General features: G+C 39.1%; 1 pseudogene; it reads left to right on the forward strand.

Annotated features, from left to right (window-relative positions):
* LOC113850865 overlaps window positions 1-26,024 on the forward strand; it is a 190,798-nt pseudogene that overhangs the window by 140,337 nt on the left and 24,437 nt on the right.

The raw sequence follows: 26,024 nt of genomic DNA on the forward strand, positions 1-26,024 counted from the left end.
CCACTGAAACACCTTGGAAGTGACTGCTACAACTAATAGGAAGAGTTTCGTGTCTTTCTCTCGCCTCCTGGTGCCCTTGGGCCCAAATTGGAATTTGGGTCTCGCCTGGGTTCTCTTTTTCTTAGTCGCTAAGGAACGCGTGTAAAACTCATCTCGGGCCACTGAAACACTTTGGAAGTGACTTCTAGGACTAATAGGAAAAGTTCCCTCTCTCTCTCTCGCCTCCTGGTGCCTTTGGGCATTAATTCCAATTTGGGTCTCCCTGGGTCCCCTTTTGCTTAGTCGGTAAGGAACGCGTGCAATACTCATCTCGGGCCACTGAAACACCTTGGAAGTGACTGCTAGGACTAATAGCAAAAGTTTCCTGTCTCTCTCTCGCATCCTGACGCCTTTGCGCCCTAATTCCAATTTGGGTCTCGCTAGGTTCTGTTTTGCTTAGTCGCTAACGAATGCGTGTAAAACTCATCTTGGGCCACTGAAACACCTTGGAAGTGGTTGCTAGGGCTACTAGGAGGAGTTCCGTGTCTCTCTCGCGCCTTCTGGTGCCTTTGGACCCAAATTCCAATTTGGGTCTCGCCTGGGTCCTGTTTTGCTTAATAACTAAGGAACGCGTGTAAAACTTATCTTGGGACACTGAAACACCTTGGAAGTGACTGCTACAACTAATAGGAAGAGTTCCCTATCTCTCTCTCGCCTCCTGGTGCCTTTGCACCCAAATTTCAATTTGGGTCTCGCCTGGGTCCTCTTTCGCTCAGTCGTTAAGGAATGCGTGCAAAACTCATCTCGGGCCGCTGAAACACCTTGGAAGTGACTGCTAGGACTAATAGCAAGAGTTCCCTCTCTTTCTCTATCGCCTCCCGGTGCCTTTGGGCCCAAATTCTAATATGGGTCTCGCCTTAGTCCTCTTTTGCTTAGTCGCTAAGGAATGCGTGCAAAACTCATCCTGAGCTACTGAAACACCTTGGAAGTGACTGGTAGGACTAAGAGGAAGAGTTCCCTTTCTCTCTCTCGCCTCCTGGTGCCTTTGGACCTAAATTCAAATTTGGTTCTCGCCTAGGTCCTCTTTTGCTTAGTCGCTAAGGACCGCGTGCAAAACTCATCTCGGGCCACTGAAACACCTTGGAAGTGACTGCTAGGACTAATAGGAAGAGTTCCTCTCTCTCTTGCGCCTCCTGGCGCCTTTGGGCCCAAGTTCCAATTTGGGTCTCGCCTGGGTTCTCTTTTTCTTAGTCGCTAAGGAACGCGTGTAAAACTCATCTCGGGCCACTGAAACACCTTGGAAGTGACTGCTAGGACTAATAGCAAGAGTTCCCTGTCTCTCTCTCGCGTCCTGACGCCTTTGCGCCCTAATTCGAATTTCGGTCTCGCCAGGTTCTCTTTTGCTTAGTCGCTAACAAAAGCATGCAAAACTCATCTCGGGCCACTGAAACACCTTCGAAGTGACTGCTAGGACTAATAAGAAGACTTCCCTCTCTTTCTCACGCCTCCCGGCGCCTTTGGGCCTAAGTTCCAATTTGGGTCTCGCCTGGGTCCTCTTTTGCATAGTCGCTAAGGAATGCATGCAAAACTCATCCCGAGCTACTAAAACACCTTGGAAGTGACTGCTAGGACTCATAGGAAGAGTTCCCTGTCTCTCTCTCGCTTGCTTGCGCCTTTGGGCGCAAATTTCAAATTGGGTCTCGCCTGGGTCCTCTTTTGCTTAGTCGCTAAGGAACGCATGCAAAACTCATCTCGAAACGCGTGCAAAACTCATCTCGGGCCACTGAAACACCTTGGAAGTGACTGCTAGGACTAAAAGGAAGAGTTCCCTTTCTCTCTCTCGCCTCCAGGTGCCTTTGGACCTAAATTCCAATTTGGTTCTCGCCTACGTCCTCTTTTGCTTAGTCGCTAAAGAACGCGTGCAAAACTCATCTCGGGCCACTAAAACACCTTAGAAGTGACTGCGAGGACTAATCCTTAATTGATTGAATTTCACTAGTTTACATTTTGCTCTTGATTAAAATCTAGAAATTGACAAACCTCCCCCCAATTTACTTACTTTAAATTCTATGTTTACACTTGTTCGATGTATGTTCCCAACAAAAAATTCCTTGGAGACGACCTTGGATAACACCCTAGTACTGCATTCATTTCTTTGTATATTTGATGAGGATTAACAACAATCTTTGTGCATAACGAGTAGCGAAATTCGTTCCATCAAATTGGCACCGTTGCCGGGGACTTTTTGGTGCTAAACTTATGTTGAACATGATTAGTGCTCTATTTTTGTGTTTTGCATGTTAGTGTGTTTGTTTCATTTTTGAGTTTTTGTATTGTGTTGATAGCCATACGAATTTTGTGGTCTGTTTTTGCATTGTTGTTGCAAGATTTTCTACATCATTTCCTTCATTCAAGTGCTGCAATTTTTCAATTACTCACTTTCAATTTTCTGCACTCATTTTGTTGCATTATACTATGTTTTTCTGCACTTTTGCTGCATAATTCTGCAGAAAGATTTGAAATTGTTCTTATTATTTCATTTACTCAATTTGCTTTCAATTTAGTTAGTTGATATCTAGTGCATGACCCGATCAAACCTTGGGGATTTGTATCCATTAGACCAGGAGATTGATAGGACTTTTCATAGGAACATTAGGACACATAGGGATCACTCTGATCAATCTGAACACTCTGAACTATCATCATCTCCTACTGCATCTTTGCAATCTGTGACACCAATTTCTATTTAATCTTCTGCATCTTAAGGAGCTAGCTGCACCGGATGTCACATACCAAACATTGTGCATCCAATATCCAAATGTGGATGCCCCTTTTGTTTTGAAAACAGGATTAATTCACCTTCTACCTAAATTCCATGGTTTTGCAGGTAAGACCCTCACAAACACTTGAAGGAGTTTCACATTGTATGTTCCACCATGAGACCTCAAGGTGTTCTGGAGGAGCATGTCAAATTGAAAGCTTTTCCTTTCTCATTAACGGACACCGTGAAGAATTAGCTCTACTACCTTCCTCCCGGATCTATTACAAGTTGGGACAACCTCAAAAGACTCTTTCTAGAGAAGTTCTTTCCAGCCTCTCGAGCTGCATCCATAAGAAAGGAAATTTGTGGAATTAGACAGCTAGAAAGAGAGACTCTCTATGAATACTAGGAGAGGTTCAAAAGATTATGTGCCAGCTGCCCCCACCACCAAATCAGCGATCAATTGCTGATCCAGTACTTCTATGAGGGATTACACCCAATGGATAAGAGTATGATCGATGCAGCGAGTGGAGGAGCCTTGGTAGACAAGACCCCTGTGGCAGCCAGGAACTTGATAGAAAACATGGCTGCCAACTCCCAGCAATTTGCAACTAGACAGAATTCTTGTGTTACTAGAGGTGTGCATGAAGTTCAAACTACAAAACCAAACAAATTTGAGCACAAGATTGATGAGCTTGCCTCCATACTAAAGCAATTAGCTACAATGCAAGAGAGTGTTGTCTCTGCAACACCTCCACCACCAGTTTCAGCTACGCTTTGCGGAATATGCTCAGCTGCGGATCATTACACAGACAGCTGCCCTACATTGCAGGAGTCAGATACTCCTGAAGGTAACCCCCAAGCCTATGCTGCAAATATTTACACTAACAAATTTCCTTTTCAGCAGCCGCAGCAACAACTAAACTAGGATCTTTCTTCAAACCGGTATAACCCGGGCTGGAGAAATCATCCAAACCTGAGGTGGGGAGGAAATTCCAACCAGCAAAATCAGCAAAGCAACAACTACCAAGCTGGTCAAGGCAGGCCACATCAGCCATGCCAATGGAATGATCAATAACATGGGCAACAATCTCACCAACAGCAGCAAGCATCCTCATCCCAAGCCTCTCCTTGTCAGAAGAATGAGCCTTCATTGGAAGAGCTTGTGAAGCAGATGGCCATGAGCAACATTAATTTTCAACAGCGAACAGAGGCCAGTATCAGAACAATTGAGAACCAAATGGGACAGTTAGCTTCCTCTATAAATCAAATTCAGTCCCAAGGTTCAGGCAACCTCCCAGCACAGACAGTCACAAACCTAAAGAATGTCAGTGCAATTACTCTGCGGTCTGGGAAGGTAATGCAAGAGCCTGAAATGCCTAGGGAGAAGGAGATCCCATGCCCCTTGGTTGATGAAAAGGAGGAAGAAAATGCACCCACCACTCAAGAAGTGATAGAAGAAGCTGAAAGGGCAATTCCACCACCTTTTCCTCAAAGGGTTATTGTCACCAAACCAAGTAAGAAAGCTGAGGAAAGTGACAAAGAAATCTTGGACACCTTCAAAAAGGTTGAGGTAAACATATCCTTGCTAGAGGCAATTAAACAAATACCCAAGTACGCCAAGTTCTTGAAAGATTTGTGTACAAATAAAAGGCGTCTGAAAGGTAATGAGAGGGTCAACATGGGTAGGAATGTTTCTGCACTTTTTGAGAAACAGAGAACCACAACGCCTGAGAAGTGTAAAGACCCAGAAACATTTACTATTCCATGCATCATTGGTAATAATAGGATAGACAATGCAATGTTAGATCTAGGAGCATCCATTAATGTTATGCCATTGTCTATTTTTTCCTCTCTATCTCTTGGTCCCTTGCAGCCCACAGGTGTAGTAATTCAGTTGGCCAATAGAAGCACAACACATCCAGCTGGACTTGTTGAAGATGTGTTAGTGAAGGTGAATGACCTCATATTCCCAGCTGACTTCTACATCCTTGACATGCAAGAAGAGGAGTCACTAAAAAATTCTGCACCGATCATTTTGGGAAGACCGTTCTTGAAGACTGCAAGAACGAAGATTGATGTACATGCCGGTTCACTCACCATGGAATTTGGGGAGAACATTGTGCGCTTCAACATATTGGATGCCATGAAACATCCGATTGAAGAACATTCTATATTTCATATTGATGTATTTGATGCATTAGTGGATGAGAGTTGGACCAAAATTTTGAGAAACTCTTTTCTTAATTTTTCCCATTGTGTGGATGCTTTTGTTTGTGAATCATATGAAAATTCTTTGTATGATACTTGTGCTGAAAATTCTGATTATTTGAATGAAAGTTCTGAAATTTTTAATGTTGATGAAGTTGATGATTCCATAGGGGTAGAATGTGAAGTATTGGATTTAGTAAATACAGTTGAATCTAACCCCTTTGATTTGAATGTTGCAGAAATTTTGTCAAATGAAAATGCTAAATCACTTCCCTCTATAGAGCAACCTCCCACATTGGAGTTAAAGCCTCTACCGGAGCATTTGAAATATGTCTATTTGGAACCAAATGAGAAGCTCCCAGTTATCATCTCCACCAAGCTTGATAGAGATCAAGAGGAGAAGTTGCTAGAAGTGATCAAGAAGCATAAAAGAGCCATTGGGTGGACACTTGCTGATATACCAGGAATTAGCCCCTCCATGTGCATGCATAGAATTTTGTTGGAAGAGGATGGTAAACCGGTGAGACAACCTCAAAGGAGGGTGAATCCCATCATCCTAGATGTGGTGAAGAAGGAAGTCACCAAGTTGCTTCAAGTTGGGATCATATACCCAATCTCTGATAGCACCTAGGTTAGCCCTATGCAAGTGGTCCCAAAGAAATCTGGACTTACTGTGGTCAGGAATGAGAAGAATGAAATGATACCTACCAGAGTCTAGAACAGCTGGAGAGTCTGCATAGACTACAGGCGGCTGAACCAGGCAACGAGGAAAGACCACTTCCCACTACCCTTCATTGATCAAATGCTTGAAAGATTGGCAGATAAATCCCACTATTACTTTTTAGATGGTTACTCTGGTTATTTTCAAATTTGTATTGCCCCTCAAGACCAGGAGAAAACCACATTTACATGTCCCTTTGGCACCTTCGCTTATCGAAGAATGCCTTTTGGCCTATGTAATGCTCCTGGCACATTCCAGAGATGCATGTTGAGTATTTTTTCTGATTTAGTGGAGCATTGCGTAGAGGTCTTCATGGACGATTTCACAGTTTATGGCACATCCTTTCATGCATGTTTAGTCAATTTAGAAAAAGTCTTGAAGAGGTGTATTGAAACTAACCTTGTACTTAACTTTGAGAAATGTCGTTCATGGTAGAGCAGGGTGTAGTTTTAGGCCATATAATCTCTGAAAAAGGCATTGAGGTTGATCCTGCAAAATTGGATGTTATTTCCCATCTTCCTTACCCCTCATGCGTGAGGGAGGTTCATTCTTTTTTGGGCCATGCAGGATTTTATAGGAGGTTCATCCAGAATTTCTCCAAGATTGCAATTCCTCTTTCGAAGCTGCTACAAAAAGATGTTGAATTCAACTTTGATGAGGACTGCAAGGAGGCTTTCAACTTCCTTAAAAAAGCCTTAACCACCACACCAATTATCCAACCTCCAGATTGGTCAATACCCTTTGAGCTGATGTGTGATGCCTCAAATTATGCAGTGGGAGTTGTCCTTGCGCAGCGGGTTGGTAAGGTCCCTCATGTCATTTATTATGCTTCTAGAACCTTAGACACTGCACAATCCAATTACACCACAACTGAAAAGGAATTGTTGGCCATAATGTTTGCATTAGATATATTCAGATTATATCTGTTAGGATCAAAAGTTGTGGTGTTCACTGATCATTCTGCTTTGAAGTTTTTGCTAAAAAAGACAGATTCTAAACCCAGGCTAATAAGGTGGATGCTCTTACTTCAAGAATTTGACTTGGAAATTAAAGACAGAAGTGGAGCACAAAACTTGGTAGCAGACCATTTAAGCAGAATAGAGGGAGTCCCTGAACTCATTCCCCTCAAGGATGATTTCCCTGATGAACAACTCTTAGAGTTGTGCACATCACATGTACCTTGGTATGCTGATTTGGTTAATTTTTTGGTTGCAGGAGTCTTCCCTACAAATGCATCAAAAATTCAAAGGGACAAGATCAAGAGCGATGCCAAGCACTATGTGTGGGACGACCCTTACTTATGGAAGTTCTGTAATGATCAAGTGATCAGAAGATGTGTCCCTGATGAAGAGATCTCATCCATATTGCAGTTTTGCCACAATTCGGCTGTGGGAGGACACCTTGGACCTCAAAGAACAGCAAGAAAGGTGTTGGACTCAGGATTGTACTGGCCCTCCATTTTCAAAGACTCTTGGCGAACATATTCTGTCTGTGAGAGCTGCCAAAAGTCAGAAGGAATGATCACCAAGAGACAGGAAATGCCTCAACAATGTATCGTATACTGTGACATCTTTGATGTCTGGGGTATTGACTTCATGGGCCCCTTTCCCTCTTCTTTTGGTTTCTTATACATTTTACTTGCTGTTGACTATGTTTCAAAATGGGTGGAAGCTAAAGCCACCAAGACTAATGATGCTCGAGTTGTTGCAGAATTTGTTCGCTCCAACTTATTTTGCAGGTTTGGCATCCCACGTGCCATCATTAGTGACAAAGGAAGTCATTTTTGCAACAAGACAATGGAAGTTCTGCTGAGAAAATATGGAGTTCTGCACAAAGTTTCCACAGCCTACCACCCGCAAACGAATGGCCAGGCCGAACTCTCCAACAAAGAAATAAAGAAAATACTTGAAAGAGTTGTACAACCCCACAAAAAAGATTGGAGCCGCAGGCTAAATGATGCCTTGTGGGCACACAGGACTGCATTCAAAGTACCTTTGGGCATGTCTCCTTATAGAATAATCTTTGGCAAAGCTTGCCATTTACCAGTGGAGATAGAGCACAAGGCATACTGGGCAGTGAAGGCTTGTAATCTGTACTATGACTCAGCTGGAGAGCAAAGAAAGCTTCAATTGCAAGAGCTGGAAGATTTACGTCAAGAGGCATATGAAAATTCCAGAATTTATAAGGAGAAAACCAAGAGGTACCATGACAAGTTGATAGCCAGGAAAGAATTTTATGTTGGTCAAAAGGTGCTCTTGTTCAATTCCCGCCTCAAATTTATGCCTGGAAAGCTTCGGTCAAGGTGGATTGGTCCATTTATAGTCACACAAGTGTTTCCTAATGGTGCAGTGGAAATCAAGAGTGACTCCACTAACAAATGTTTCACAGTGAATGGACATCGCCTGAAGCATTTTTTGGAGAACTCAGTTCCCTTGGAGGAGATTGAAGAGGTGGATGTGTACTCTCCCATCATTTCCTTCAACCAAGACCCCTGTCATGAGTAAATCACTTCGCACGTCAAGCTAATGACGTTAAAGAAGCGCTCTGTGAGAGGCAACTCACACGTGAATAAGGATTTTTTCTTTTTCCCTTTGCATTCTTTCAATTGAGTTTTTGTTTCTATTTATTTTCATTTGTAGATACAATTCAATTTTGTGTAAATAATTTTCTGTGGACTCAGAATTTTTGCAGGGATTGTGGCAGCAGCAAACACTTTGGGTACTCATTCATGCTTGGTACAAATTGTTTTTCGTGAGAGTGGTCACTTTCATAAGCCATAGTGGTCACTTTGGCTCAAGGTAAGCATATTTCTCTCTGTAGTTCCCACTTTTAAGAGTGAAAGTGGCTACTTTGACACCCAGCAGGTCAATAGTTTACGCCTGGACACTTTCAAGTCCAATAGTAGCCACGTGCAATTTACTTTGCATTTTGGGGCTTACTGTAGTTGCCACTTTCTTCAATGAAAGTAGCCACGCGCATATGCTCACAAAGAGGAACTCTCTGAAGTTCCCACTTTGAAGCCCCATAGTAGCCACGCGCAAATTCACTTTAAATTTTGGCTTACTATAGTTGCCACTTTCTCACTTGAAAGTGGCCACACACACTCATCCCACAAAATAACCCACTGTAGTTCCCACTTTCCAACCCCAAAGTAACCACGCGCATATGCCCACACACAAACTCACAGTAGTTGCCACTTTCTCACTTGAAAGTGGCCACGCGCACCACACTTTGGGCCAGCCCACTGCACGCAGCTCCTAAAATCCCTCAAAGCCACAACGTCCACTTCACGTCACTCACTACACACACCCACTCAAGCACCGCACTTCACGACACACCTCCTCCACCTCCCAAATTTAGTTTTTGCAACCCCAATCCTCACATTTTCACTTCCGCCGCCACACCCAAAGCTCCAAGCAAGGTAAATCTCTCACCCTCTCTTAATTCATGGGTTAGGGTTCTTGGATCCCCAATTTGGGGCTTTTCAATTGTGCCCTTATATGTTGAAATTGATGTGAATTTCTTGTTTAATTAAGCATTCTTATATGAATTAGAGTGGGTGAGGTCCTTTAATTGCACCCAATGACCATGTTTGGCTGCCACCATGTTCAATGTTCACACTTTTGTCCGCAAAAGTGGCCACGCCCATTTCCATATGCTATGAATTTCATTGGTGTTTTCGTTATGCCTATTTCCCTTATTTTTATGTTCTCAAACATGCCCATTATGCCATTCCTTTTCATATTCATGCATGTTGATGTCTAAATTCAGTTCATGTCCATTTACATTGAGTTCTAACCCTCCATTTCGCTGTTTTGCTTCTCAAATTACATGGTATTTTGCTGTTGCTGCACTTGATTCTCATGCCCCTTCTATAATTAGCTCTAATTGTTGGCCTTTCTGGGTGTTGAACATGCTTTTCGTGACTTTAATTTCACTATTGCTGTGTTATGGCCCTTAAACTTAGCAGCCACATTGTGTTCTATAGTCAATTGCTATACAAGATGAACGTTTGCCATACCATTTATTTTGTACTTAATTGCAATTGTATGTATCATTTGAGCCCTACGTTTTGCCCATAGAATGTATCTTTTATGGAATGCAATGTGTTTTTACTATGTACCATGATTAGCATTGAATGCTCTTTGAGTCATATGTGGCCCTATACACCCTTTGTGCGTACAAGTCATTTAGGACTACATCAAAATAATTTGCAACCCCCTTTCACTGGTTTGATTACTTGCTATTGTTTGTTACCATAGAGGGTTGACCCAAATTTTTCTTGCACTACCCATTCATATGCTCTTTCTTTTCTGGAACACACCCAGAACCAAGAGGAGTAGGCCAACTGAAGCCTCTTCATCTCAACCCCTCCTATCCATGACCCCAGGTTTAGGTCCCCAGAGCACGAACAGTATTTCAAAGAGAACATCCTGCGGCGTCAGATTGTCCAGGACAGGAATTTTGAAATCCAGCAGGGGACATTTCCACAGTTTCAGGAGGAAATAGACAGGTGTGGTTGGGGACTTTTCACTTCTTGTGTAGGCAATGGGTGGAAGGACATCACTCAGGAATTCTATGCTAATGCCCTGCGCCTGGAAGCTGACACTTACCCCCCAGGCACACCATGGTCAGGGGTAAGCAAGTTAGTTTCACTCCAGCCACCATCCAGAGGGTTTTAAACATCCCTCCTCTGCAGAAACAACCTGGCCAGCTGGATTTCACTGCATTCTGCAAACAGAAGGAAAAAGATTACCAGCCTATACTTCAAACAATCTGCATTGAAGGAAAAAATTGGGAATTTGATTGTAAAATGCAGCCCAAGAATCTGACCACCAAACACCATCTCCCTGCTGCCAAGGTGTGGAGTATCTTTTTTGTCAGCTCATTCATGCCAGTCATCCACACCTCCACCATTGCAGTGAAGAGGGCAGAACTCATTTATGCTATTCTCACTGGCATGCCCATCCATGTTGGGGAGGTCATCCGCAGCGCCATGCTGGAAGTCTTTAAAAGGAGCAGAGATTCTTTAACTTTTCCCTCTCTAATTACTATGTTGTGCCAGGATGTAGGTGTTAATTTTGGAGACTACCAGCAGAGAGTTAGAGCACTTCCTCCCATTTCCACTGCCTTGCTGAAGGACCTATTTAAGCCAAAGAAGTCTTCAGACCCAGGTCTCACCTTGCTAGCGGAATACAAGAAGGAGACCCCTGCAACAATCAGGGAGCAGCTGCAGCAAATAGCACAGAGGCAAACTGCCATCTACTCTGGTCATACTAGCATGCTCCTCCTCATGGAGACCATGATGTTAAACATTGGCAAAAAGATGGGGATGACCTCAGACCAGATCTATTATGCTCCCCGTTTCCCTGCCCCTTTCCTCCGAGCTGCTATTCAGAATGACCTGCCTCCATTTAATCCCAATGCACCCAGAGATGCCCCCAGCTCCAGTACCTCAGAGGAAGCAGAAGACGCAGAGGAAGATGAAGAAGCCACCTCATCCACCTCTGATGAAGATGCCACTTAGTCAACCTTTCGTGTTTTCTTTTTTTTCTCTGCTTAGATGCCCTCAGTCTTATCAAGAGGAGCATCATTATGTCCCTGAACTTTGAGTACATCATCTAAAAAAGGGGGTGAACTCTTTGTCTTGATTTTGCATTTATTTGTAGCTTACTTTTCCTGCACCGTACTAGATAAAAGACAAAAATATTTCCTCATTTCAAGTATTCTCTTTTCCTTTTAATCTAGTTCTCTTTTGTATTTTGCTTTTATGCTCTGATTGCATTTCCCATCCAACTCTTACTCATTCTCATTTTTGTACATATTTACTGTCCCTACTATTTTGAACATATTTTCTTGTCGGGTGAATTGTATTCTCATTTTGCAAGTTATTATCACTTTTACCATGGTAGTGAATTGGGCCTTTCTTCTTCTTTTCTGTGTGCATATTACATGTATTTTTGCATTCATCTTCTAGAACTTGCCTTGTTACTTAATTAAATATGCATTGGGCAATTTTCCATCTAGATGATTGAGGCCTTCTTTGCACATACCCTTCCCCCGACCCTTGCACTTCACTTCCTTGTTCCCCACTTCTTGCTTTTGCCAAACTTAGTCAACAAAAATAATTCCCTTTCCTTAATAGAGGTATTTCTTTTGAGTTGCCTCAAGATTGAGTGCAAGAAACTAAGTTTGGGGTGTTGATTATGCTTGTAGTTGCTTGAGGACAAGCAATGTCTTAAGTTTGGGGTGGTGGACAGCATACATGTTCATAATACATGTTAAAAAAAAAATGATTGTCAAGGTCCATGACATCACAAAAATATGAATGAATGAATGAAAAAGGAGAAAAGAAAGAAAGAAAAATATAGCAAGGCTTTTGAGTTGAAAAAGGATTTTCACATAAGGCAAATTAAAAAAAAATGTGGTGAAAGAATGCTTGAACCTCTTAAGCTACATCATTTAAGGCATTCCACTCTAGTTGTTGTACTAAATCACTCAAAAGAACTCCCTTCTCTTGAGTACCCACTTGATCTTGTGACCCTCCTTGATTAAATTTGAGCCTATCCTAACCCCATTTGTGACCAACAAAGCCCTTATGATAGGTGGTTCATTGTGTCTAGGCAAAGGAGATTGAGAATATGGGCAAGCCTATGGTAGGGTGAGGCTAAATGCATGGATTGAGGGAAAACACTTAGCCTGAAATGTTATTGAGTGATGAGTGAAACACCACCTTGTGAGATGGAAAGTTTCATTGCATTATGTGAGTCACATGAAACCTTGCTTGATTCTTTTGTTTCAATTTAGTGGGACTTTGCATGGAATATTTGACATGAATATGATTCCTCTGTTGAATGACTCTATGGTTGTGAAGATGTTGGAAGTGCTAATTAAAGCATGAAGTTGAAATGAAAATCTCTAAAAAAAAATTTTTTGGATAAATCCAACCCTCTTCATTTGATTTGCTTGAATTTTGATTTGCTTGAGGACAAGCAAAAGTTTAAGTTTGGGGTTGTGATGAATCCACTTTTTATTATATTTTTACTTGCCTTTTTGTTGCTCCTTGATAGAAAAAATGGACTTAGATAGTGCAAATAATATAGAAATCACATTTTGAGTAAATATCATAGATTTATTAATTTTTTGGTTAATTTGCATTTAATTACATAGATATAGATTGCAAGTTTAATTATCTTGATAATTTTGCAGAGTCCCCAAGTTAATTCTGAGATATCTTGGCCCTTGGATGAAAGTTGCCCCCAAAGTAGCCACTTTTAGGAGCAAAAGTGGCAACTACAGCAAGTCTGGGCATTAAAGGTTCCAAAGTAGCTACTTTCAACCTCCAAAGTAGCAACTCCATAGAGCTCCAGGGACGCCATTTGAGAAGCATTTTGCGCGTGGCCACTATTGCCTTTCATAGTGGCTATGCGCATCCAAAGTTCCCACTTTCAAGTCCAATAGTAGCAACTCCAGAAAGCTCCAGGATGCCACTTTTGGAAGCAATTTGCACGTAGCCACTATTGCCTTTCAAAGTGGCTAAGCGCATCCAAAGTAGCCACTTTCAAGTCCAAAAGTGGCAACTCCAGAGAATTGGCAAGCTTATGTAAATATGGGCGTGGGCACTTTCAAGGCCCAAAGTGGACACTTTCAAAGGCAAAAGTGGACACTTTGTTGACATGTCCCCCACTATAACATTTATTTTTCTTGGATTCTCTTTGCCAAATGAGGACATTTTTCTTTCCAGAGCTTTGGAACCTTGGGTGACAGCCATGGGTCCATTATAGGTTTTAATTTCCAATTTCCCTTTGATTCTCATTGATTTTACATTAATGTTGCTTACGTTTCTGCATTTCTTTCTTTCATTTGTGAAGCCCATCCATATGGAGGGCTAAATTCTCTTGTAATTCCTAGTCAACTCATATGGTTCTTGAATTCTTGGGTTTAATGGCAATATTACTCTTTCTTTCTTTGGATTTATTAACCCCAATCTCTGAATGAAATGAAATTTGCATGAAGGGAACATTGCTTAATGAACCCTAAATTACCTAAACGAAATTCTAATCCAAAATTGCTTAATTTTGATTAATCTTTGAGATTGCTTAATCTTAGGGATAGAGATTGGAGCCCATTAAGATGCTTAATTTTAATTGGGATGCTAAAGTTAATTTTTGCTTGTTAGATTAACTTAATTCAAGGGAAAAATAGGGGATTATTGAATCATTTGAAAGAATAGGGATAGAACTCATTGATTGACTAGGGATTACTCTCCTTAATTGATTGAATTTCACTAGTTTACATTTTGCTCTTGATTAAAATCTGGAAATTGACAAACCTCCCGCCAATTTACTTGCTTTAAATTCTATGTTTACACTTGTTCGATGTATGTTCTCAACAAAAAATTCCTTGGAGACGACCTAGGACAACACCCTAATACTGCATTCATTTCTTTGCATATTTGATGAGGATTAACGACAATCTTTGTGCATAACGAGTAGCGAAATTCGTTCCATCAGCAAAGAATTTAGACTAAGAAAATATGAAACAGAGGCAAAGAGATCACTCCCTTTCATATAAAGTAGATGCACAACTCGAGGGTCAAATTCATGCTCCTCTTGATAGGACTGAGGGCAATTTATGCACAAATATACACAGAATTTAGTATAGGGAGCAAAATGAAATCAGAATATGAAAAATATATATATAAGTGGGGATGTCCTAAATTGTTCAAAATAAAAGCGGTAATATGAAAGTAAAGCAGTAAAGGTAAAAGCGGTAATGTGCGATAATTACATGGAAATGGTGGCTAATAATATATACAGGGAAATGGAATAAAGTAAGTGAAAAGTGGGTGTGGTAAAAAAGAAACTAAAGCTAAATGGCATCCTCATCGGAGCTGGAAAAGGAAGAGTCATCATCATCATCAGCACCCTCTGCTGCTGTTGGTGGTTCTTCATCTGAGGAGCTGGAGCTGCTTTCATCTGCATCAGCTCTGGCAGGGGCAGTGGGATTAAATGGTGGAAGGTCACTCTGGACCACTGCTCTTAGGTAAGGGACACTGAACGTGGGGGCATCATAAAGCTGTGCGGTAGTCATCCCCAACTTCTTCCCTATGTTCTGAAGCATCGTGTCCATCAGTGTCATGGATGTCTTCTATCCAGCATGAATGGTATCCTGCCTCAAAGCAAGTTGTTTCATCTGCTCCCTCATCCTCATTGGAGTGTCCCTTCTGTAGTCAGCTAGTAGTGATAATCCTGGGTCAACAATCTTTTTAAGCTTAAACAACTTCTTCACCATGGCTGTGAAAATGGGAGGGGCTGCTCTGATTTTCTGTTGGTAGTCCCCAAAGTCTACCCCAGCATCTTGACATAGCATAGCAATGAGGGATGGAAAGCCCATGGAGTCTCTCTCCTGCTCAAGATGTCCATGATGGCACTGCTGATCACTTCACCAACATGGATGGGCATGCCTATGAGAATGGCAAAGATCAGCTCTGCCCTCTTCACTGCTAATGTGGAGGAGTGGATGACTGACATGAAGGTGCTGAGAATGAAGATACTCCAGACTTTTGCTGTAGGGACTAGGTGCATTGTTGTTAGATTCTTGGGTTGCATGTTGTAGTCAAACTCCCAATTCTCACCCTCCTTGCATATGGTTTCAAGGATAAGCTTGTAGTCCTTGTCCTCCAGAATGCTGAAAGTGGTGAAGTCCAATTGGCTAGCTAGTTTAGGTATGGCTAGAATGTTCAGAACTCTCTGAATGTTGGAGGGAGTGAAGTTGATCAGTTTTCCCCTCACCATGTTGTGTCTGGGAGGGAGAGTGTCGCCTTTGACCCTCATGGCATTGGCAAAGAATTCTTCGGTGATTTTCTTCCACTCGTTACCAAAGCCTTGAAATTTCCACCTCACTCCTTGTGAAAGCAGCTTGGCATTGCTCTATTGGATTCACAATGGTGTTGCTAGGAAATTTCTCATCATTCTTATTTAACAATTGTTTTGAAATTTGTCCTATTTGCATCTCCATCTTCTCCATGGATGCCTCTTGATTCTTGAAACTTGACTGAGTAAATTCCATGAATTGGAGCAAAGTTTCTTCAAGTTCATTATTTCTGTTTGGAATAGTCTTTGAAGGCTGCTGTCCTCTTTGAGATTGAGAATATGATACTTGAAAACAAGGCTGTGAAAATTGAGGACTAGAGAATGGTGTTGTTGCAGCGATCATTTGTTGATTCCAATCATAATATGGCTAACTCATGTTAGCTTGATATTGATATACATGAGGAAAAGTAGATTAAAGTCTTTGAAAATTTCCTCTTGAAATCTTGGTGCAGCCACATCATAGGTTTCATGCACATGGTTTTCACTGTAAAAATCACACACCAAGGGGTTAGTTTGGAAAATTCCAACTTGAAAATTATTAATCAAATTCTCAAAAGCATCTGCTTCATAAGCTCTTGTTCTTGCAACTTGGCTTTGATAGAAATTCTGATACATGCTGGTTGCCATCAAACAATAGAGCACTTTATATTTCTGGTTTTTCTTTGCATACAAAACAGAAGTAAACAAAATTCAAATGAAATCAGTAATTAAGAAAAATGAAATCTAAAATTATGCAGAAAATTACAAAACATAACATGCAGAAAACATAGAAATTATGCAAAATGAAATTTATAACTATGCAGAAAAATGCAAAACAAAATTATACAGAAAAGTTATGCAGCAAACAAAAAAAACTTAGAATCTATCCAAAAAAAATGAAGAAAAAAAATGAATTATGGAGAAAAATTAAACAGCTATGTAGAAAATGCAAAACAACTCATGCAAAAATCAACAACACAAAAAAAATTATGCAAAAAACTTCACAATATGCAAAAAAAAAAAAATTATGCAGAAAAATTAGAAAGCAAAACAATAAAAAGAAATGCTCAATCTAGCTATCTCTCTGCTACTAATGATATTGAAAGTAAATATTCCCTGGCAATGGTGCCAAAAACTTGTCACACAATTGGAGAACTAACTAGCAAGTATACTAGGTAGTTGTAACAAGTAATAAAATTTGAAAATTAATATGAGTCCTAAGTATCGTCCTCAGGGATTAGTTCTTTATCAATTACCACTTCACAAATCAATAACTAGTTGAGCCAAACGAATTTGGAGTGCTTTGAATCATTTAACAAACAAAAACAATAAAGTGCAAAAATCTGAAAAAATATAGCAAAACAGAATACGAATTTTGTATTAAAATGCTATATGGAAAATAGTTAGGAATCACTTCACCAGACTTTCAATTGCAATGTAATTATGTTATGGACTTTTAAGAATTCTAATTGATTGGTAATCAATTTCACTTCTTTAACCAAAGGACAATTTCTTACCTCATTGATCCTAATACGTAATTAAACCTCCCTAATTCCTTAGGTGAAATTCAATCAAATATTGCATTAAGTTCTGGAAATTATAGGATTACTAGATTATGATACTTATTCCTAAGATCTCAATAACCTAGGCATATGATTTAGATATGAGAAATAAACTCAATTTCCATTGATGAAGATTCCTCTAGGTTCAATTGAATGAAGGATTAGTTCACAACTGCATTAAGAACAGAATCACATACTCAATTCAATCAAAACCTCAAGTTCCAGATCCAAAATTACATCACAATATCAAATCTGGATCCATAGATCTCTAACAAAAAGAAATCAGAACATATTCCTAAAAGAAAAAGAGAGAGAAAGAGTAGAAGAAAGGAGCTGCAGAATTTCTTCATAAATTCAAAATCCAGCCTGATTTCTCAAGGTTCAGAGCTTAGACGTCACCCCCAATCTCCCTTTCTAACTCTCCTAAGGTGTGAAAATGAAAAGAAAACAAAAAATGGCCAGAAACTTCCAATTTTGAACTCTTAACTTCTATTTATAATGTTTTTCCTGCCTTTTCCATTTCCACAATTTAATCTCTGAGGATTATAGCATGAAAGGTCTTTTAGAAGCTTCTACAACTGAACTAGGAACTCAAGTCGTCCAAAGTTGACAATTAGAAGTGATTTTCAAAATTCTATCTCAGCACTTAGAGTGTCCACGCGCATGTATTCTGTGTAAATAAGCGTTATACGTGGCTACTTTAAGTGACCAGAGTGTCCACGGGCAGCTTTGGGTAGCTACTTTCAGCACTTAGAGTGGACACTCTCTTTTGCACGTGGCTACTCTCAGCACTTAGAGTAGACACTCTCTACGCATGGGCACTTAGATTAGACACTCTTTGATCTTCATGGATTTTCCTCTTCAAGGTGTTTACTCTATGCACCCAAAGTGGCTATGCCCAACACATAATACTTGATTTTTCATCTTTTAAGCTCACTTCCTCTACTTCCTTCAGTTCAATCTTTAACTCAAGCTTCAGCACAAAGTTAAATCTTTTTAAGCAAAATTGTCCAGAATTGGAATAAAATCTAAAATTCTAAACTATTTACACAATTATGAATATTAATACAATTTTTATGGTATTTTCAAGTTTATTTACTATTTAACTCCTTATTTACTAACAAAAACTAGGCTAAAAATATAGTAAAATATGGATTTATCACATTTTTAGGTGCAGTCTCGCTGTAGCGAGAAGGACCCGCTATAGCGAGAAGGACCCGCTATAGCGAGATTCTGTAGAAACTAAAGTGTAGATTTGTCTAAGATTTTTGCTGCAGCGAGGAGGGGTCTCACTGTAGCGAGAGATGTCTTGCTATAACAAGAGTGTCGTGAATCCTATGGTATTTGAGGGTTTAGGGCTCAGGAACTCATTTTCCACTTCTCCCTTCGAACACTCTTTCAATTCTCTCTACCATCAACTCTATTTCACCGATTAAATTGCCTTCAATGCCATTTGGAAGCAAGATTGAAGGTTTGAATCGTGTTTGGGCCGCTTAGAGGTGAGTTTCATAGGTTAGGGTTTTAGTTTTCGTCCCTTTCTTTCATTTTCTTGATTTCTCATGGAGTTCTCCATTTAGGGCAATAATCTGTGTAGGGAGCTATTCTACCTTTGATTTGTGTTGTCGGTCCTCAATCTAAGGTAAGGAGGGACTCTACCCTATCTTTGGGTTGAATTTCGTTTATAATGTTATATGATGAAATGTGGTTGAGATAGAATGTAGGAAAATGTGTGTTTTGATGGAAATTTCTTATGAATCTTTATATGGTAGTTGTTGGATGATGTGTGATGGAATGGTTTAATTATGATTTGATTGTAATGGAAATTTTGTGTAGAATGCAGTGTGATTGATATTGTGTATGATGTGTGGTGAAATGGTTGGTTATAATGTGGTTGAAATGTGTTGACATGCCATTTGATGGAAATGAATACCATGATGTAATTGGGAATGTGAATAAATGTGTGTGAAAATGGCATGAAAATGTGAGCGTGATCGTGATTATGAATATGTTGGGAAGTATGAATGGTTCAGCGATACACTGTAACAAGAGTGTCGCGACCAGACGGATATTTGAGGGGTTTAGGATTTGAAAAATTCATTTCCCATTCCTCTCTTCGAAATATCTTCGATTCTCTCAACTCTCAATCCTATTTCACTATTTGAATTGCCTCCAAAGTTGTTTGGGAGTAAGATTGATGGTTGGAATCATGTTTGGAGCGTTTAGAGGTAGAATGTAGGGATAGGCGTGTTTTGATAGAAGATTCTTGATTGAGCATAGTAAAATGAATATTGGACATGTGTGTGATGAAATGGCCTGATTATGGTAGAGTCTCTATGAATATTAGATGTTTGAGTGTGATGTAATTGAATTGGGGCCTACGTGCCATGAGTGAAAGTGAATACGGTGATGTGATTGAGAATGTGGGTGAAACTATGTGTTGACATGCCATTGATTGATGATAGATAATGTGAATGGTTAAAAATGTGTGTGAATGGCATGTTGGATGCAATTGTGATGATGTTTGAATATGTTGGAAACTATGAATGGTTCAGCGATACACTGGAGTGTGGAAGATAGGGGCGACAGAAATACCTTGGGGAAGAGAGGGTGGTGGTGACACCAACAATGAGTGTGGGTGCACCACAGGCCACACACTCTCCTCCTGACTCGGCCTCTAACTAACACCTTTGCTTGGGGGTCAATACCACACACGTTGTATCCGTGGAAAGGGAGCTATCCAGCGACCATCCATGGTGTAAACTCAGTAAGTCGCTAAGGTTAAGGGCATCAAAAAACTGTGATCATAGTGCCACAGTGAGCATAGTTACGTGCAGTGAGCGCACGTGTATGTGTATTGTTCGATGGTGCAGTGAGCGCACCTGTGTGTGGATTGGAACGAAATGTTGACATGTATTATTTTATGCCTATTGGATGTATGATTTCAATATTGTTGGAAAGGGTGTGTAATGTGTGAGGTGAGTCTCTGTGCTTGTGTGTAATAGTGTAGAGTTCTCGCCCTTACATTTATTTTTCAGGTGACCAAGACGATCAGGTCGCCCGAATAGCTCCTGCTCCACAGATACAACATGTGCGATATTGAGCCCCCCAGGCAAAGGTGTTAGTCAAAGGTCGAGTCAGGAGGAGAGTCTGTGGCCTGTGGTGCACCCACGCTCACTGTTGATGTCACCACCACCCTCTCTTCCCCAAGGTATTACTACCACCCCCATCTTCCACACCCCCAGTGTATCTCTGAACTATTCGTAGTTCCAACACCCAAACACATCATCATTCATTCAACATGCCATCCACACTCATTTTCAATCATTCACATTATTCAAATTGCAATCAAGGGCATGTCGACACAATTTCATTCATATTACAACTAACCATTTCATCACAATCGTCATACATCATGCTCAACTTATTCACAATCACATCTCTATCATACACACATCATTTCCTTGCATCCAATGGCAACCAACACCAGCACATCACTCAATTTCACACAATATGCCGGAGGTCGGACACCTCCGGACTCAACCCAATTCATACAATTCATCAATACACACAACCTCATCTCCTATTTCTATCACATTACTATATTCATTCAAATAAACTCATTCCTAACAAAGATAACTAGAGTAAAGTACTCCCCTTACCTCAAAAACGAAGACCCGACACGAAACGTTGATGGAATCGCCTCCCCACACTGAATTCGTCCCTAAAGCACACAGAAATCCCAAGGAAACTTAGGGGAAACCTCAGAAAATGAAGGAGAGGGACGAAAATCGAAACCCTAACCATAGAACTTACCTCCAAGAGCTCAAAACACTTCCCCAATCCTCAATCTAGCTTCCAATCGGTCTTGGAGGGGTCCCAAACGGTCGGAATAGGCTGGGTGGAGAGAATCGTGGAAGAAGGAAGGGAAAAATCATGAAAATGCCCCACTCTTCGAGCCCTATGACCTCGCTGCAGCGACACGCCCTCTCGCTACAGTGGAAAAACCAGAGAAAACTACACTTTGGCTTCTGCAGAATCTCGCTACAGCGAAACCCTCTCGCTACAGCGAGACTACACCCAGAAATGCACCATAAACTGTCGCTACAACGAGATATCTCTCGCTACAGCGAGAAGGCGACAGTCGCATGCTTTTCTCCCCGGGACCTCTCGCTACAGCGAGAATGCCCTGCACCAAGACTTAACTTACATCTTTCATTCCAAATTCCAATCACACACACGCGTCTACATACATTTACACATATCTGCATTTACACACACATTCCCATTAAACTAAGGCACATCCTTACATCCATATCACCATCAAATCAATCGACACACCACAAAATAAAAATATAAATATATATATAAATACACGATTAATTAATAATACAAAACTTGGGGCGTTACATTTTGTGGATTGATTGAAGGTGTAAATTGATGTGATTGGATGTGCATGTTGTTGTAAGAAATTGACTTATGGTTGTTCGATGAATGAATTAAATTATATCATGAAATGTTTGGGATGTGCAAGGTGTGTCTCTATGCTTGTGTGTGTGTGTGTGTGTGTGTGTGATAGTATAGAGTACTCACCCTTACATTTATTTTTCAGGTGACCAATACGATCAGCACCAAGCTTAGTAAAGGGATGGAAGAAACTGCTATAGGACTTAGGAAGTTTATTTTAGAAACTATGGTGTATTTGAGTTACTCTTGTAGCAATGATTTGATTCAAAAATTGTAATTCATCCTTATTTTGAAATACTTTATTGAACTAAGTATTGGGAACCCTTTTAATGAAAATTTTATTATTCTTATTTATTGCGAAATTAAATTATTTTAGAAATTAAATTAAGGTGTTACACAATTTGTGAGCACCCATTTTTGTTTGGGTCATGGATTTTATTAAATAATAAATAATGAATTTCAAAAAATAAAAAAGGTGGTTATTAAAAAGCCATATCATCAATGAAAATCATAAAAATATTCTGCAAATAATAATCTTTGTTTCCATTTTTAAGTTAATTTAGGAATATATAGAATAGAATCAAAATAATCAAAGTGTAAAAAATATACTTAATTTCCTTTTATTAGATATTAATTCTATTATAAATAGTGACTAACCTACACATAAGAGGGGATAGAAATTTTTTTCACGTGGTAATTTTTCAGAGAGAAATTTTCAAGAGAATTTTCACACAAAATGTGAAAAGAGATAGAGATACTATAAAAAAAATGGTACAATCTTTGAAACCTTTTCTATATTGTCTGTCTTTCATTGCCAATAGAAACATTGCACTAATATCTTATTATATTGTTTCTTTTCTTTCTCTTTTGTTATTTTGTTCTTTTTACTCTCTTTGTTTTTAGTGTTTTTATTCATTTGTGTTGTCCCCTCTTGCTTTTCTCTTCTTTCTTTGGTTCCTTTTCTTTTTTCTTCTTTGCGTTTCTTCTTCCTCGAGCGTCATTCCATTGCTCAAAAATATAAAAAATAAAAAAGAACATTTTTTTCAATTAAAACATTCTAATTATATTTTTTTCCCAAAATAAAATATACAAATTGGTCTCTTATTTAAATCCGTCAAAATAATAAAAAATATTTTTAGTAAAAATATAAAAATAGAAAATAAAATAAGTTTAATTTTTTAGGTTGTGAAATCTTTCAAAATGCAATATAAAAAATGTTAAATCATTTTCAAAATAAAGTCTTTTTTTTGTTTTTTGTGAAAGTCAGTTTTAGATGTTAAATCCTTTTTTAAAAAAAAAATAATATATGCAGAATAATAATGATAAATAAATAAATATTTTTAGTTTTAAAATAAAATATAATTTATTTCCAAGATAAAATATAAAAATATGTTTTAAGTTATTAAGTCCCTTTGTTAGCTTTCAAATAAAAATAAAATATTTTTTTTTTTACAAAGCTGTTGTTCTTTCACCCACAAAGCGACAGATGGCGACTCTCCTAGGGACTATTTAAGAGTTAAGCCTCTTTATGATAAATAGTATGATTTATTATGACCCATTTGTTTGTTTTGTTTGTCTTTATGTGCTTGTTGAGAGGAAGAGAGAATCTTAATTTCATTTCCCGTATCCTTAATACAAATAAGACACTTATTTATAGGCCTAAAACTATAACTGAAGAATTGTATCTCTTTGAATAAGAATTAAACAAAACAGTTACAAAATTGTAAGTTACAAAAAATTAAGAGGAGTTATGAATATGGACATTCACTCATATAATAATTCATAACACTCCCCCTTGAATGTCCATTATTTGAGAATATGTTTCATAACATCTAACTAAGAAAAACTCAATTGGATAAAAGCCTAAGAAAAATACATTATTATTTAATACGCTATTACATGTTGCCTCAATAAAAACCTTGTCAGGAAAACCCAATGGGAAAAAACCATAGCTAAGGAAAAAAGAGTCAGAGCGTATTTAATTCTCTCCCTTATGTGAACAAGGTTTGATAACTTAGTTGATGATTAAGGAGGCACAACAAAGACTGCATCTGATTTCTGGCCACTAAGTCTCTAACAAATGCCATTTTCTTTCCACTAATAAGTTTTAACTATAGAGTTGCATTGAAGAGTGGAAGATAACGTTTATCTGGTTTCCATCTCGAATGTACGTATCTTTATCAGGCCTCCCAAACATGATGCGATTTTGTGCGTCTATAATGAAATGGCATGTTTTGTTGCTATAGTAAGGTCCTTTAGGATAACGAATCCATCTCCTAGAAAAAATTTCACATTGTTTTGCTTTTGTGCTATTCAAAGTGCTGATAGTAGATATCTTTGGGTATGTTTCATGTGAGAATATCATAAGAGAAAGAGGAAGAATTATGAGAAATAGAGTGAATGGTAACAAGACAAAACTTTTGGGAGTGTTTAGTGTTGTGTAGTACTTCCCATTAAGAACCTCACTGGCCCAAAACTTCATTGTTGAGCTGAATTCTGAATCAAGGCTTTGCTGAATGCCTCATACAAATATAAACTTTATTTTTCTTTTGTTTGAAGAAATAAGAAGCCAATTCTTTTTATGCATGCTATCATGTTCAACTGATGTAAGCGGGTAGAAGTGTTTACTTTCAAAGCTTATGCAGTAAGGTTTGCACTCAAATGTATCCTAATATTTGTTTATGAAAGTGTTGTACAATCTCTAAATACTAGCAAGTGCACTAGGAATTGCAACAAGTAATGAGTAATTTTTAAGATCAGAATATCGTCTCCACAGGGAATTAGGAAATCAATTATCACTTCACAAAACTATAACCATTTGAGCCATATGAAATTGGAAGATTTGTAACACTCAGAAGTCAAGAACAGGAACAATCAAAAGGTAAAAAACTTACAGTAAAAACAGAGTATGAAAGTTGTGATTAGAAATGAATAAAGAATAGTTAGGAATTTATTTCACAAGAATGTCAATATTAATTCAATTATGCCTCTGAACATTCAAGCAATTGGTTAATTGACAATCAGTTTCTCTTATTAATAGTCAAAGTTTAATCCCTTAAATCATTGACTCTAACAAGCAACTAAACCACCCTAATCCCTTAGGTGAAGTTTAATTTCAAGTTGCATTAAGGCTTAGAACCTTAAGATTGCAGAATTAGGTTCCCTTATCCATAAGAAATCCCTAATTCTGGTTGCTAATTCAGATCAGAGAAGCAAACCCAACTTCCATTGACCATTGTTCCTCTTTAATTAATCATACAAATTTCCATTCAAAGATTGCAAACACAGCAGAATTAACAACTCAATTAATCCAAGAACTCAAATTTCAAAAGCAAAATTCGAATCAATACATCAATTCAAGATCCATAAACTCGTAACTACGAAGAATTAAGCAAGCATTGTAACAGAGAAAGAGAAAGAAGGAGAAGAAAGAAGAAAGAAGAAATGCAGAGAAGCCATCTCCACGAGCTCCAATCTAATGCCTCTTCTTGGAGCTTCGAAATTCAACCCAAATCCTCTCTCTCACTCTCTCTCAACGAGAATCTAACAGAAAAAATGGAAAATGAACAAAAGACCTCGAGTTCTGAGCTTAAAACAGGTATTTATAGAAATCCCGATTCTGTGCGTTATCACTCTTGCTGATAAGAGTGGCCACGCAGAAGCTCATGTAGTTTCTGAAAACTGAAACTATCATTTTCGCTAGTAGAAGTTGCAACGTAGGAGGTCGAGTGGTTGCGCGTGATCACTTTCGAGAGCAAGAGTGACCCCGCACAACTGGTAAAAGTGGTAACGCAAAGCTTGCTGAAATTTTGCCTTCTCTGGAACACTCACTTTCGCCAGCAAGTGTGATGAATCTATATTTTTACTAATATTTTAGCATAATTCTAACATAATTAATAAGAAAAATATATGAAGAAAGCAGAAAAACTTAGAAAAAAGAGAAGGAATTGAAGTTTGTTTACATATGTAGTTATTTTAGCAATTGTAGAAATTTTGCTTAGAAATTAAGTTTTTAATCTTGTTTTTGAAGGAATAAATTGAGCAAGGATCATGAAAATGGAGGCTTGATGACTAGGAAGAAGAAAGAAGCAAGTCTGGACTCCAAAAACACAAGACCAAGAAAGTGCAGACTGGGCGTGATCACTATTTTCAGTAAAAGTGATCACTCCAGAGTTCAAAGAAGAAGAAAGCCTGGGCGTTATCACTTCTGCTAGGAAAAGTGAGAGATCTTGTGAAGTCTCAGATTCAACATACTGGGCGTTATCACTTTTATCAGTAAAAGTGAGCGTTCCAGAGAGGCAAATATCAGGAAAAGCTCTGCGTAACCACTATTATCAGCGAAAGTGAACGTTCCGAAGAGCCTTCAACCTGGCGAGTTGCGCGTAATCACTTTTATTCATAAGAGTGATCACGCGTAACCACTTGAGCTCTGCGTAGTCACTTTTATCAGCAAGAGTGATAGTTGCAGAGAG

Source organism: Abrus precatorius, unplaced genomic scaffold, assembly GCF_003935025.1.
Source record: "Abrus precatorius isolate BTA unplaced genomic scaffold, Abrus_2018 Scaffold9, whole genome shotgun sequence".
Lineage (NCBI taxonomy): Eukaryota > Viridiplantae > Streptophyta > Magnoliopsida > Fabales > Fabaceae > Abrus > Abrus precatorius.